Genomic DNA, 14,927 nt, shown 5'->3' on the forward strand with positions numbered 1-14,927 from the left:
ACTAACATTTGTTATGTTTTATTTTGTTTTGTTCTTCCCCTTTTCATTTACCTTTTTTATATATCTCTTGAGTTGTGTATTTGGCAATTGAATTCTCTGTTTAGTTCTGGTCTTTTTGTCAGTAAATTTTGGAAGTCCTCTATTTCATTGAACATCCTTCTTTTACCCTGACAATATTTGCTGAATTTTGCAGGCTAGTAAATTCTTGGTTGTAATCCCAGGTCCTTTATCCTTTGATATAATGTATTCCAGGTCCTCCATCCTTCAATGTTGAGACTGTAAGTCATGTGTAAGTCTGATTGTATTTCTTTTGTATTTAAATTGTTTCCTTTTTTGGTGGCTTGAAGAATTTCCTCCTTTATTTGAGAATTCTGGAATTTGACCATAATAGCCCTTGGAGTTTTTTATCCAGGGGTCTCTTTCTGCAGGGGTTCTGTGTATTCTTTCAATGGCTATATTGTCTTCTTTTTTTCTAGTAAATTTGGCTAGTTTTCCCTGATAATTTCCTACATGATGTTTTCCAGGTTCTTTTTTTTTTGATCTGGTAGTCTGATGATTCATAAATTATCTCTTCTGGATCTATTTTGCAGGTTATTTGTTTTTTCTAAAGGGTACTTTACATTTTCTTCAATTTTTTTTTCAGCCTTTTTATTTTGTTTTATGGAATCTTGTAGTTTCATGGATTCATTGGTTTCTATTTGCTCAATTCTAATTGGGGGGGGGGGGATTATTTTCTTCAATTAGCTTTTGTGTTTCCTTTTCCAGTTGGTTATTTTTACATTTAATGAAGTTGATTTCTTTGATCAATTTTTCATAATTTTCCCACATGACTTTCATTTCTTTTTTCCCATTTTTCTTCTTCCTCTCTTCTTTATTTTTAAAATTCTTTTTTAAGCTCTTCTATGAGCTTTTATATTTGATTCTAATTCCATTGCCTCTTTTGAGACTTCACCTGTGAGTAATTTTTCACTGATTTCTTCTTCCAACATGGTATTGTTATCACCTTTATCTGCATATTAGCTTTCTATGGTGAGCATTCTTTTAGCTTTTTTGCTCATCATTGTTGTTTGAGTTCTGCTCCTGAGTATAGGGAATATAGATCTAAACTTTTTTATTCTGGATTTGGGGTCTGATTCCCAGCTTGTTGTTGTTAAAGATGTTGCCTATGTAGTCTAGGCCTTATCCTTGCAGAGGTTTATTCCCTCCTTTATGTCTGGTTTGTTCCCAACCTAGTCCTGTCTTTTGCCCTGGTCTTTCCAGGGTTTAGACTTTGTTTGGTGTTGGGACCCTCCCTGTTGGCTTGCTATCTAGCTGCCCGGACCTATGCTATTGTCATACTGTCAGGACCTGGACTGCACTGTGGTTTAAAGCATCCTGCTGGCTTTCTCCCTCTCCAGGTTCACTTGGCTTTACTTTCCCCCTTTTCCCTCAAAGAGGTGGACCTTCACTGAAGATCCTCCACAATGTCTACTATTGAAACCTTTGGATCTTCCCTTTTTCTTAGTGGGATCTGTAGCTTTAATGTCAGGGTAAAGGCTTCATTTATCTTTGGTAGGAAAAGCTCTGGGAGCATGTTAGCTTCATGCCAACACCTTGGCTCCATCCCAGAAGTCTACTAATATAGTTTCATTTGGTCCTCTCAACTATGATGGTAGATAAGTGCTATGATCACCTTCACTTCACAGTTGAGGAAATTCAGAACAGAGATTAAGTGACTTACCTTGATCACACAGCTAGTGATAGAGGCTGTATTTGAATTTGGTTCTTCCTGTGTCTAGGCCAAGTATTTTATCTACTGTGCTACCTAGCAACCTAATATCTAGCAAGTATCCCCTGTTAACAAAGAATTTAAAAGGAAAAAAAAGGAGTCATTTAGCAAATTGATTATCCTTGATGCCTTTTTCATATGAGAACACATCTGAAGCAATCACAGAGTGGGAGGTGTGTGTTTTGTGAACTACATGTGAACAAGGTCATATATCAATAAAAAAAAAACCAGTGTAACCAGGTGCAACATTTAACTTATACTGATTATTTGGAAAATTGAAGATTTCAAGTTTCTAGTGAATAGAAGCCTTCTATCCAAGGTTCTAAGAAAAATAACTTGGGAACTCAAACCCAATTTCAGTGACAGTTTGGGCCTCCTACAAAAACGAGCATGTGCGTACCCACACATCCTCACCATTACTACCAACAGCAGATGCTCACAAACTTTGAAGGACCAGAGAATTTGGCATTTCATTGGCATTCTAACCATGTATACAAGATAACAATAGCCATCCAATTGATAGTAATGTCTACATGGGATCTGAGGACATATTGGACAAAATAAGGAAAACTTGAACCAGTGCAGCAGAAAAGCCTATCCACACCACAACTAAACAGTAATTTTGAGGACTTCAGTTCTAGGAATTCTGAGAACCATGAGGTACCTTTTTTTTTTTTTTTTTTTTTTTTTTTTAGGTTTTTGCAAGGCAAACAGTGTTAAGTGGCTTGCCCAAGGCCACACAGCTAGGTAGTTATTAAGTGTCTGAGACCGGATTTGAACCCAGGTACTCCTGACTCCAAGGCTGCTGCTTTATCCACTACGCCACCTAGCCACCTAGCCACCCCCATGAGTTACCTTTTAAACAGCAAGAATGTATGTATTGGTAGGAGATTGTGTCACAGACTTTTGTATTGTTACTATGCCACCTTAGTGGTATAAAATCTAATTTCATCTGTGATTACAATGGGAAGAACACTAGTTCATGAACTGAAGAATTAGAAAGCTACACTAACCCCTCAGGGATACTAGGAACCTGAGGGGAGATAGCAGCCATTCTCCTAGGGACCTGACATGCCCGTGGAAGTGAATGTAGGAAAAAGAGCTCCAAAGAAACTAGAGGATGTTAGCAAAATTAACTAATATACAGATATATCTGATAGTATATTCTAAATTCATACTCTCTCACCTTTGCAGTAGAGGATATTTTCTCTTTTCTGAGATAAGTTTAGTTATTATCATTTTATGTAATTAAGTTTTGGGTCTTGTCATTTCACAATCCTTAATTGCAAACTGCCATTCATCCTAGCTGAAGGCTATAGTTATAATTAATAATACAATTAATAGTACTTAGTAACCCAAGAGATTTTTGTACTTTTGCAACAGAACTTTGATTACATGCCCAGAGATGAAATTTCCTTTACCAATGTGGATTGCCATCTCTTTTGTAACAGTCTTAGAGAGGTAACTGGAACTCTGAGGTTAAATGATTTGTCCAGGGGTCATATAACCAGTAAGTGTTGGAGGTGGGCCATGAACCCAGTTCTTACTGGTTCCAGGACCAACTTCCCATACACTGTGATATGTTTTCATACACAATTCAATTCAATTCAATGCCTTTTTTCTTTCTCAAACTTTTATCAAAGGTGTCCTCAATGCAACTGTGTTAAGCAATGGGGACAAAGAGGCAAAAGACCATCTTTACCCTCAAAGAGCTTGCAGTGTAATGGAGAAGGTGACATATAAGAGGAAGCTGAGGGTCAGCTAAGTGGCACAGTGGATAGAGCACCAGCTCTGGAGTCAGGGTACCTGAGCTCAAATCCAGCCTCAGACACTTAATAATTACCTAGCTGTGTGGCCTTGGGCAAGCCACTTAACCCCATTGCCTTGCAAAAAAACCCAAAACCTAAAAAAAAAAGAGGAAGCTGAAAATGGAGGTGGAGATGGGGAGGGTGGGACATAGTACCGGGGAATATGATGTTCAAATCAAACATAGCCAAGTGCACATCCAGTTAACTAGTGTCATTTATGGGGTTGCTCATCAAGTACAGTTTTATTTATTTATTTTGTGGATGGGGGAGAGATGAGGTCCACTTCAGTAAAAATATGCTTGGGAGAAAACTCAAGAAAATTTTTTTTGCTATTTTGAATTTTGAACTGAATTTTAATTTGACTTTGCTTTTCATGCTGGAAATTTTTTCTTTTTTATTCTAATTTTGAATTTTGTTTCTTCACTGGAATTTTTTTCCAGTTCATATTTTGATGCATTTAAAAAATTAATGTAAAATTTTCCCATTGGCTTTTGCCCCATGATATTAACTTCACTCCTAATCTATCCATTATATTTCATGGTAATATGAATGCATATATACTTGGTTTGTATTTTATTAGTTTGTTCTATAAATGTGTCTCTTCAGTGGCTTCCTTTTGGATTTCCTATCACTTAATTAGGGCAGAGACTTAAGGAGTGTATCCCCCCCCAAAAAACAGAGAGGACAACAAATAATGTAGACTGACTGGTTATCTCAAGAATTACTAGGCTGCTATACCTGTTTGGGGTCATCTCCATGTTAGACATGTAAAAACTTGACCAAATATATTGATTTTGTTTTAAAGTGTGATGAACACAAAGAGTACAGAAAGAAAAACATTAAGGCATAGTAGAAAGTTAACTGAATTATGAATAAGGAGACTTGGGCTTCTGCTCCAATTCCACTACTAAATAGTTGTGTGACCTAAGTCACTAAATAGCTGTGTGACCCTGGGCAAGTCACTTAACCCTGATTGCCTTAGTTTCCTCATCTATAAAAAAGGAAATGACAAATTACTTTAGTATCTTTGCTAAGAAAACCCCATATCCATGTGATGGTTGTTTTTTTTTAATTAACCCAATTATCTTCTGGAAGATTAGTAGTTGTAATAAATATTACCTATCAGCTTTGCCCTCTCCTTCTACTTTCCTCCATCTTCTATTGAGGGTTTTCAAAAAAAAAAAGCTATGTTATTTTTTAGGAATAAGTTCCCCTCTCTCAATCTCAAGACTCTCATTCAAAAATTTTTATAAAAGTCATGACAAATAACCATTGTTTGTTTGCAGCATTTACAAAGCTTACACAAAAATAAACTTTTAAAGGAAGTCTTTTAATTGCATATTGTGGCATGGCAAAGTTACTAGATTTCCTTTTATTTTTCCCCCCTGCCCATCCCTGGGATCTCAGAACCATAATGAAAAGGAAATCATATGTTCAATGGGAAATAGGTGTGGGCTCAAAAAACCAAGTGCTCAGTAAAGGGGAAGAGGGAGAAAAGAAATAAGTATATTCATTCATGTGGATCCTCATCCCCTTTTCTTTAATCTCTTTGGGGTATAAGCCTTTCTCAGGTCCGTTCCTTGATAGGTTAGGTTCTAGTCTGTCTGAAAATGAGACACTTGGAGATCATTCAACAGTTAACAAAAGTAGATTTACTAAGCCTCTATAGAAGTAGGATATACATCAAGAATAGGCATTAAGAAGTCATTGAGTTAATTGAGCTCTTCTAAGCTTCTATCCACATTCACCAGAAAAGCATCTAAAGGGCCCCTCCACCTCCAGGGCTCCTTTGTATTCAAAGATGAAGAAGTGACATCAGCTATCTGAGGATTAGTTCCCTGAGCCAACCAAATCTCCAAGAATGTCTCTGTACTTTTAACAGAAGAAGGGGTTAGGATATTGTTCCTACCAGAGGCTAATAGTGGTATCATTGGATCAAAGGTTATATATAGTTTAGTAATTTTTTTGCACAAAGTTCCAAATTGTTTTCCAGAATGATTGAACCAATTCACAACCTCATCACTAAGAAGTCTGCAAAATAGGCTTTCAACCAACCTTAGATATCTCATCACACATGTCTGTCCCTCCACCTTCTCTTCAGTCCCCAGTTCATTAATTATCACACACTGCTCTCTCAGACTTGCTTTTCTTGGTTCCCAATTTTCAGCAACATCACATGGCTTTTTGTTGAGAAATAAAAATCTACCAAATCCTCTTTCCTCTGACAAAATGTAATCTTCAGGCCTCTGTTAGCTCCCTTCCAGAAGCTGCTGTCTCTCCCAAAATGCTGAGGACCTGAAGAGCTTGAAGTTTAGGAGTGATAGCATTCCCTAGCCTACCTCCCCACTCCCACCCCAGTCCTCCAACTCTCTCTGCCCTATCTCTTAAGGGAGTCAGAACATTTATGGTCTCTTCCAATGTCCACAACTTCTGTGGCCTTGGGTCTCTGAGTCTCAGTTTCTTTATCTGTAAAAAGAGGACAATAAACTATCTTGCCTACCTCACAAGCATGTTCCAATGATCAGATGAAAAGATTCCATCTCAACTCCTTCCCTCCCCAAGGCTCAAGCTCTGAAATTCTTTACATTCCTAAACTTCCCTTCAGTTTAGATTTTTTTCTCTTAAATTCTTTTCATCTTCTGGTATTCATTGAGACTCAGCTCCCCACTCCCTCTCTCTCAAACCCCAGATAACAGTGTAACCCTTGCCTTCCTGTTAATACTGAATTTACTTACTTTCATGCCCTGGGATCCAAGAAAGAGGAGTAAGCATATTTATTACTTGAAACCAATATTTCTATTCCTTTCCCATGCTGCCTTCATTTAGTTATCTCTCCTTTGAGATTCTTATCATCCACATTTATTACCCTTTGCTAGTCCCATTGGTCTCTAGGTCATTCTCTCTCCTTTTTCATGGAGTTCTGTACTTGTCTCTCTTCACTCTAACCCCCACCCTTATAGTAAAGGTCTTAGATATATTTATATTCCCACAAATACTCTGACCTCTCAGATCAGTGATGCCCTCAACTCCTATGACAATTACCTAAGCCATTATCCATAACAGTTCATGATTGCATATACTTTCACCATTACTTAGTCCTCTTAAGCCTATTCTTCAACTTTGCAATGACCTCAAGTCCTTCCATCCCTTAGTGTTTTTCCAGGTCATTATTATTGTTTTTTTATTCACTTTCCTCCCTTCCCAATCTTTACCCCATACTATAGTTAATCAGTGTAATTTTGATACTGTCCTATGGTCTAGAATTACTTGCCCTATTATTTATGCTTTGCTAAATCATTTACCTCCTCTAACCCTATTTACAAACTGATAAATAATATTACAAGAAGTTACATATGGCATACCCTCTGGGACTACTTACCCTTCATTAGTTGTATCCTTCCTGGGATAACTACCCCAGGTTCAATGGACTCTGTGACTCTCTACTCCTAAAACTATAGCTCACAATCCCCATCACTGTGATTACTTTCAATGATTTAAAACAATGACAACATAGTATGAAAAGTAGTAATACATAGCTCCAAATCTGGGGTTTAGCCTCCTACAAATATAGTCACTGAGGAAAATGGACACATATAGAGTATACTAGTAGAGAGAGAAATCCATTTAGCGAATTCATATGAAAGAGGCAATTCAAACTCCACACTTCAAGGCACTGATTTTTTCTTTCTTTCTTGTGTCATCCTTAAGCTGTTCCCTCTAGACAAAGGATATCTACTGTTCAGTTTGTTCTCCTGGGCTCCCTGATCCTGTTCTTTTTTTTTTCTGGGGGGGGGAAACAGGGCAAGGGGGTTAAGTGACTTGCCCAAGGTCACACAGCTAAGTAAGTATTAAGTATCTGAGGATGGATTCCTCCTGACTCCAGGACCTGTGCTCTGTCCACTATTCCTCTTCACAATTCAATTTGAGGTCCAAACTAGGTTCTCTGGTCCTCTTATCCATTGGGTGCAATGTCTCCTTCTAGGTGAATTGCTCTTCTACAAGATTGAAATGGAGAAGATAAAAATATGTTTCCACTATCCCATGATGTTCTCTGGAAAAGGATGAATACTGAGAAAACACCATCATATTTGGGAATTATGAGATCACCGTTTACTTTGGAAAGAACAATTTCAGTTGAATAAGAGGAGAAGCCACATTACAAGGTGCTCAGGAGCAGAAGAGGCCAAGAAATAGACAGCCCTCCCCCCCAGGAATTTGGTCTTAAAGGAGAAAAATAGGATGCTAACTTGAGGGAATGCTAGTGTATCAAGGTTCTGCTGTCAACCATACTTACTTGTAGCTACTGTGTGGTTAATTCACCCCTGAGATAATGAACATGATCTATCATATTCATTCTCATCAAGCAAATATAAAATGTGTGCCACCTTTTAAAGATGTGTATATATCATAGGTACTCATATAGTTTCCAATATTTATGTTTGCTTATTTCCCAAATATTCTTCAAAGTATAGCAATTCTCTTTTTGACAGCAATCTGAATTCAAATCTCTCTTCAAGATTTCTCTTCATAGAGGTGGCTAGGTGGCACAGTGGACAGGAGGACCAGCCCTGGATTCAGGAGGACCTGAGTTTAAATACAGCCTCAGACACTGAATAATTACCTAGCTGTGTGGCCTTGGGCAAGATATTTAACCCCATTGCCTTGGGAAAAAAAACCACACACACAAAAAAGATTTCTCTTCATCTTCCTCACTACATAAAGGTAAAAGTGATTCTCTCCAGAAAATAAGTTCTCTTTATCTTTTTCTGTCTTCTCCATAACTGCTATAGTCTTTCTATAATCGACTCCTTATCGGACAGTTAATTTGCTAACCATTCTGAAGCCTCTTAAAGATACAGTATTTATAGTGGCTATGGGAAAGGTTACTGAAGCTTTGGTTACACTAGGATTGAATCAAGGTTCTTTAAGGAATTATGTGAAAATGTTTCTAAGCAGTAAGAGAAAGGAGAGAAAAGGGAGTGACTGAAGGACCAAGCTTAAAGAGGAGACAAAAAGAGTTGGGGATCAAGGGTTCAAAGAAAGGAACTGGATTTGAAGGAAAAGGGCTACCTCTTTTTAAAAAAAAAAGATTTATTGGGGTGGCTAGCTAGGTGGGGCAGTGGATAGAGCACTGGCCTTGGAGTCAGGAGTACCTGAGTTCAAATCCAGCCTCAGACACTTAATTACCTAGCCTTGCAAAAACAAACAAACAAAAAGATTTATCTGTTTTATTCAGTCAGTATTCACCCTCTTGTTCTTCTTGTCCTCATATCCCAGCCTCTTCACCTTCCATTGAGAACTTAAGAAAAACAAAATCTTTTGCAAATAGGTACAGTCAGTCAAAACAAATTTTTGGCCAAGTTCCCTTTCCCTGCAAAATATTTATCTCATTCTGCATTTTGAATACTTTACTTCTGGTTGGTTATTGTGCTGATAAGAGTTCAGCTCAATTGTATTTCATCACGTTTATATACCATAATGAGTTTCATTTTTCCATATTGTGAGGCCAAACCCCTTAGTCTCCCATTCTTTGACATTTCCAAAAGAGCTATAAATAATTTTATACATCTTCCAAGCTTGTTTTGTTTGGGACTAATCTTTCCCTTAATCTACCCTCACTCTAATTTCCCCTCCTCCATATCCCTTTTTCCTCCTGTCATTTTTTTATGTATGTGAATATGTGTTCTGTTTTTTTATTAATTCAGAAGGAATTAGGCTAAAGTGTTAGCCACTCCCTCTCATCTCCTACTTCTTGTTTGTTTAGATGTTTACTTGTTCATCCATGACTATGTAATTTTCCCCTAACCTTCCTTTCCCTTTCCTACTCCCACCCTGGTGTATTCCTCTTCCCCCTCTCCATTTTTCCCCCCTTAAGATCATCAAGATATAACAGAACACTCCCATGTTGTTGTTCAGTCATGTCTGACTCTTTATGACCCCATTTTGGGGTTTTCTTGGCAAAGATACTGTAGTAGTTCCCCATTTCCTTCTCCAGCTAATTTTACAGATGAGAAAATGGAGGCAAAAAAAGGGGGTGTAAGTGATCTACCCAAGAGCTGAGACCAGATTTAAACTCAAGACGAGGAATCTTCTTGACTGCAGGATCCAAGCTCTATCCACTCCACTACTTCGTTGCCCTAATACTCATTGACCTTGTCTAATACAACTCCTCTTTATGCCTTGAGAGTGATGACATATATCAAGTCTCCATATCTGAACTTAAGAAGTTTATTCTTGTTTTGTTCTTTATTATTTTTTTATTTTTATCTTTTATTTCTTTTTGTTTCTTTTAACTCCTGTGTTTGAATTTCAGAGTTTCTCTGCTCATCAGGAATGCTTGAGTCCTCTAATGGGTCTTTAGGTCCACTCACCACTCCACTCCACCTCATCCCACCCAAACACACAGAAACATACACATACTCTCCCTGACTCTCTCTCTCTCTCTCTCTCTCTCTCTCTCTCTCTCTCTCTCTCTCTCCCCAATAGTATTGCACTTAGTTTTCCTGAGTAGGTTATTTTTGACTGGAAGCCTAATATATTCTTGGCTTTATGAAATATCACGTTCCAACTTCTTTGCTTTTTTATTGCAGTGACTGCTAAAGCATAGGTGATCCCAACTGTGGCTTTTTGGTATTCGAATTCTTTCTTTCTGACAGCTTGAAGTATTTTTTTTTTCCTTTGAGCTAGAAGTTCTGGATTTTGGCTACAATGTTCCTGGGAGTTTCATTTTGGAATTTCTTTCAGGAAGTGACCTGTGGAGAGACCTCTTGTTCCATGGGATCAAATATTTGACCCCTTTTTTTTCTTTATGCAATATTCAGGAAATTATATTAACAGTGTTGTTTGCTTTAGATTATTATTTATGACATTCTGCCTATTTCTCAAGTTTTTATCAAAGATGTACTTCATGCATGTGTAGATTATTTTCTATTCATAGAGATGGGAAGGAAAAACATATAAATTGATAATTTCTCATTTTTTCTGTGTTACTTTTATTGGAGTGGTCTTCCAAGTCATTATTTTTACATGGTCACACATATGTATATATTCATACTATACATGTATATACAGTGTATCCATAGTATTTATTACATATGTGCATATATGTGTAAACACATATATACAGAGTAACTTTGCTAACAATGAATCATTTCTTTTGGATAGAGTTCCAGGGAGAAGAAACATAGATTAGGTATTTGGAAGATAGAGGAAATAAATTAACCTTCACTAATTACAACTTGTCTCAGCTCTCCCTATATACCCCTTTTGACCACTGCTTTCCTATAAACTGCAACAGTTCTTTTTTCCTCCTTTACTATAAAAACTTCTTTCCCCATACCTACAACAAAAATCTGTGGCAAATGAGAGTTGCAAAAGTAGGAGGTCCTGGAGAGAAAAGCTCTTCCAACTTCCTGTCAGAACTTCCACACAAGAACTTGGCGCATTAAAAGGAAGGTAGAAAGGGAAAGAAGCAAAATAAAATTAAAGTCATTCAAAAAAAAATCTGAAACCTGTTCTAACTCATTTGGTGCCCTTCTCTCCACCATTACACTGCAAGCTCTTAAAGAGTAGGGCCCCTGTTCATCTCTTTCTTCCAGCACAGCACACAGAGGGCTCTGTTAGATGTCAGTGTTCAACAAACAAGTCTAACAGCTGCTGGGAGTAGCTGCTGTCAACCTGTGGTAGGCAATCTGGGAAGTTTCACAAGCTCTTTGTAGGCCAAAATCCAACTGCACCTGGTGTAGGGAAAAGCCAGGAGCCTATTATGGGCCAAAAGAGGCAATATTTTTTGTTCCTTCTAGAGATGAGATAATAGACTATCAGGGACTAGAAAAAGGCTTAAACATAACAATGTGATGGAGAGAGTATTGGATGGAGAGGGAGAAGTCTTGGGTTCAAATGCAGACAGTGAGGTACAATGGAGAAAGCAGAACTCTGACAGATTTCCCTATACCTTGTGTGACCTGGGTTGATCAATTAAACTATTTAAGACCTCAGCTTCTTCATCTGTAAAATGAAGAGGTTTGGATCAGGAGACTCTCCGTTATTCCTAACACTGATACATTACTATTTGTGTGACTTTGGGCAAGTCTTTTGACCTTCCTGAATCTCAATTTCCTCATCCAAAAAGTGGCCAGAGTAGATGTCTCACGATGTCAACTCTGGGATTTTGTCATAAAGTCCAGCCCTGTTGGTTTCCAGATGATGAAACCGAGCTGGAGACCTGCCCTAGGTCATTCAGCGAGATAATGGAGAAGCGCTTCAAATCGCAAACTATGGTTTTTAGAGGCAGCTAGGATGCACAGTGGGAAAAATGCGGAATTCAATCTAGCCTGGGCTCCTAGCAGTGCGACCCTGTTCTGCTTCCTCCCCCCCCCCCCACCCCGGGGATTTGCAGGGCAGGAACTGGTTCCAGAATACCCCTACTATCTCTATCCACACACACACATCATGCATTTAATGCACACATTTTCTCTCTATATATGTAAAATTGAATCAGGGCAGTCGGGGGAGGGGGAGGCAGAGATGCGCCTCAGCCTTCTGATGGTGAACAGGTGAGGCGCAGGTGAGGCGCAGCTCTGCCTCCCCCTCCCCCACGCCCCTGATTCTATATATAGATGGATAGAGAATAAAGATTTAATGTAAAACGGTGACTTTGTCCCCCTCCCCACGCGCATCACTTAATTAGACACCATTTGCCACAGGAGCCAGAATGTGAGGTTGGACGGGTCCTCTGGGCCCGTGGACAGCTCTGGATAACCAACTGCATGGGGGGTACCGGAGGGGAGCTCCAGGGGCCTGCGGGCGCGCTCGTGCCCGGCCGGGGAGGCGCGGCCCCGGACGCAGCCCCGGGCGTGCGCGCGCGCGCCCGCGCCGGGCAACGTCAAGGGCGCGGGGGGGAGGGCGGCGCGCGCGCGCCCTCGGGCGATGGGCGGGGCCGGGGGCGCGGCCGGGAGCCTGGCTGGGGCGGGGCTGCCGGCGCCGTAGGTGCGGCCGGCCGGGTCGCTACAGGTGCGTCGCGGGAGCCCGAGCTCGGAGGACCCGTAGCGGGGCGGACGGCAGCGCCGAGTCTGAGGCAGCCGGTGGGCCAGGTACACGTCGCTGCTCTCGGAGCCTTTCTCCCCTTAAGCCGAGGGTCGAGGGGGGTCTCTCCTCCTGGGGAGGCCTCGGGGCGGGAGAGGTGCGGGCGAGGCAGGTGCGCCCCTGCTGACTGCGCATGCCCCCCAGGGGGCTGCGGGGAGAGGTGGCCGCTGGATGGGCACTACTGAGGGGAATGGGGGTGGGGAGACTAGGCCAAGCATTCCGTTGTTTGGGGGAGGGGGTTAGGGCCAGAATGACCCGCCCTCATCCTCCACGGATGCCCATTTCCTCCCTCTTCCCTACCTGGAGGGGTTTCAGAAGGAAAGTAGAAGCCGGCCTTGGTAGAATTTTTGAGTTTTGGAATGAGAAGCCGAAGCTTTCCCTCTGACCCCCACCACTCCGTTCCCCCCAGTTTTCTTTACCTACCTCTGTCTTTCTTGTATACCGAATTATCTGGATTTCTCTCTCAGCCTCTCAATGGGGAGGTCTCTAGATGTTTGAGACATCACACCCAGGAAGAGGACGTATATGTGCTAATGTGTGTGTCTTATATGTATATTATATATATAATACTGTGTGTCTTATATATATATTATATATATATATATATATAATACTGAGCATTTCAGAAACATCTATTTAGATATTTAGGTGTTAATATAAGCTAACAGTATACTTTTGGCTACACCTACTAAGCTCAAAGATGTTAGGAGTAAATCATCTGGCACTGTGCTTTTGTCATCTTATCGGTAATAATGCTATAATAAAAAGATACTTATTTTCCTATTCCCCCATTCTTAACTTCCCTAATCTAATAAATTCTCGTTGGTCTCACTTTAAAAAAAAATATGCTTAAGGCAGCAGTGCCTTAAGAGAATGCTATTTTTACCAAAGAAAGGCTTTCTTTGTACGGAACGTATTCCTCATTTCTTTCATTCACTGCATAGTGTTGAAACCAAAAGAGAGACACGTGTAACTTATCATCATTTTATTTACCTTTGGATATTGGTATTAGGTCACTGCTGCTTTAGTGAAGAAGAGAGGTGATGTTTTACTTCCTCTTAGAACATTATTTTCACCTTGTGAATAATAATGGCTATCAAGTCTATTGTCATTTCTATATTTCTTAATTTAACTCTAAATCTGCAAACCTTTTGAGTACAAGAATCTGCTTAATTTGTCTCCATCTCCATCCTTCTGTTGAGCCTATGAGGATTTAGTAAAAGTACAGCAGTACTCATTTTCTTAATTATGCCCTGGAAGTACATGTTACCTGTTGGTCCCAGAATTGTAAACTATCTCTCCCAGAGGAAATGGACTGACAACATTAGTAACTGAAAGGTGGCCGGTGCCATTTTGTGAAAAGGAATTGTTGCCTATTGGTTGCTTCCATTTATGATTTTAACTTTGTATATTTCTGATTTTGATTGAGACTAAATTAAAACTTCTAATCTCATGTCTTAAAAGGAAAACTTTAGAACTGAAATTTAACTAGAAGCTCCATTGAAATTCAATTTTTGACTTGTAGAGAATATCTTTCTTATTGTGACTTAAGTTTCTTCCTTGCTTTATATACTTGTGTTTGTTGGAGTTGCTTTTACAGTTAAAGTTTTGGGGATACCACAATGAACTGTTGACCCTGTTATAGTTGAGAAAATGCTGCTTTCAAGGAAAAGGGCTTTTTTTTTTTAGGTATGCAAAGAATTAATTACTTTCCTGTATGAATGTAATACAGAAAATACATACATGCGTCTTACCAGCTTGCATGAATATTTTGTATTAATAATAAAGTTTAAAGTTGATATAATGAACCTATAGGTTATAAAAATTTAGATAATTTTTTATTTTATAATTTGAACTATGATACTCTTAATTCCATTTCTTCTCTCCCATTTTCTTTTCTAGAAGGAATGTATTTCTACAGAATTTGCATATATGTTAACGATCCTATTTTTTCCAAACACTTTTTAAGTTAAATTCGAATTGTAGTCCTTCTTTTTGTTCTTTCATCAATCTACAATAATGAGCATAGATACTCTGTCAGAAAAAGTACTTTATAAAGACAAGAAAAGATTCAAGTATGATGAATATGATGAGAGATGGAAAGAAAGTATGATGTAGTGAAAAGATGATATATTTGTAACCTGAAGACTTGAGTTTGAATCCCAGTATTTTGTTTATCAGTAAATTGAAATTGTTGGCTGAGATGACTCTTCAGATAACTTTTCAACTCCAAATCTGTAATTCTCTGGTGACAACTACTTAGTTAA

General features: G+C 39.2%; 1 protein-coding gene across 2 annotated transcripts in view; it reads left to right on the plus strand.

Annotated features, from left to right (window-relative positions):
- Nucleotides 1-12,535: 12,535 nt before the first annotated feature.
- Nucleotides 12,536-14,927, plus strand: part of LIMA1 (LIM domain and actin binding 1) — a 125,621-nt gene continuing 123,229 nt past the window's right edge. For both annotated transcript variants that reach the window (XM_074225938.1, XM_074225936.1), the window contains exon 1: nt 12,536-12,668. The gene's annotated coding sequence lies outside the window, so the exon portion shown is untranslated. The remainder of the gene's footprint in view (nt 12,669-14,927) is intronic.

The sequence above is a fragment of the Macrotis lagotis genome, chromosome 2 (genome assembly GCF_037893015.1).
Source record: "Macrotis lagotis isolate mMagLag1 chromosome 2, bilby.v1.9.chrom.fasta, whole genome shotgun sequence".
Lineage (NCBI taxonomy): Eukaryota > Metazoa > Chordata > Mammalia > Peramelemorphia > Peramelidae > Macrotis > Macrotis lagotis.